Source organism: Adiantum capillus-veneris, chromosome 7 (assembly GCF_014529385.1).
Source record: "Adiantum capillus-veneris isolate H3 chromosome 7, ASM1452938v2, whole genome shotgun sequence".
Lineage (NCBI taxonomy): Eukaryota > Viridiplantae > Streptophyta > Polypodiopsida > Polypodiales > Pteridaceae > Adiantum > Adiantum capillus-veneris.
Genome location: NC_140937.1, coordinates 136649836 through 136651456, shown reverse-complemented (window position 1 = coordinate 136651456; position 1621 = coordinate 136649836).

Below are 1621 nucleotides of genomic sequence, written 5' to 3'. Positions count from 1 at the left end.
AGTGTATATAAAGGTCACGAGTGGGGACATTTATACATTTAGAAATACATTGTACATATGCTAATTTAGCTCAAAAAAATAAATCTGAGTTTAGCTACACCTCCTAATGCATACCTTACACATTCTAAAAAACAACATTGTAATAACAACAAAATTCTCCTAAGGTACTAGAGGCATAAAAAAAGGTACACCTATATATAGGAGCACTATGTAGTGTCACACCTAATTTAAAGCATTACCTAGTGTGACCTTGGTGGGTCCACTATATATTCATGTTAGTCTACCAAGTGAAATCGATAGAGAGGGTAATCTATTTTTCAAATTTCAAACAACTTGGAAAAGATACTATAGAAACTTGGTGTTAATATAGTGGATTCCTCGAGAGTGTGACACATGCTATCAACATAGTTTGATGCATTATAGAACTCATACCCCTCATTGCATTGTTTACAAAAGGGTAATTGGGCATACTTGAAATGCACATATTGAGCAAACATAAGAATACCCTTCTTATAGGCAAGTATAGAGAAATTTGGTCAGTCCTAAAATATTTTAAACAAGTACAAATCATGTGGTCTCTATATAGCAAGTGCTCTTAGAAAAAGAAAAATTTTTACATTGTAGGAGCACTCCCAAGAGACCTCAACAATATATTTCATAATTGTTAAACAAGAAATAATAGTAAAGACCTCGGTCAAAATGTTTTTAATCTATGAGCCTATGTTTCGAGTCTATGAGTCAAGATGTAATATTGAAGGTTTTGATTACAATGAAAGTATGCTAGCTAGGAGCCTCTCCATTTGTGTTCATTCACGATGTCATTGGCTTCTCATTTAGGAATGCATCCAAACCTACCATGGTTGTGCTAGATTCTTTGCTATTGTGCAGCTTAATCAGATTCATTTGTCTATGAGTTGTGTATCACCAGCTACTATTGTATTGCTTCTCACTATCTTGGCTTCCAAACCTATTGTCCAACTTCAAATCCTTCCACTCGCGAGTAGCAACACCTTTCCTGAAAGTTTTCAAAGTCAAAAAAATAGGATCGTCCTAACTTTGGTCAAATCAATATCTAACATACTAGGCTTAAAATTGTAAGAGAAGAGTTCACACACCGATCCGGGCTATCATTATCTAACATATCAACCTTAAAATTGTAGGAGAAGAGTTCATGCACGCAAACTGACCAACATTATCTAATATATCAACCATAAAATTATAGGGGAAGAGCTCGTAATTGGTCCGTGTGCGCGCGGACAAGATGCGAGCTCAAAGACATAATGAGTAAAAAAATTATTGTTGTTGCAGGCTTTACTACAAGAAGACACAATTAGTGAAACTTTTTTTTTTTTCAAAACTGGGGGCTTATTACAATGGAAATAGATATAAATAGTGTGAAGTCAAAATTATGTTGATGTCTTCAAGAGGCCACATTTCGTCAACACACACAGACGGACTGTGAACTCTTGAAGACATCAACAAGGAGAGGTTAAGTTAGCCATACATGTATCTTGTTAGCACGATATGTCGCACACATAGGGCAATGATCCTTAATTTTTCACTTAATAAAAATATATAAAAGAAGAGCCGATGAGAGCACGCAGAACGTCTACGAGCTCTT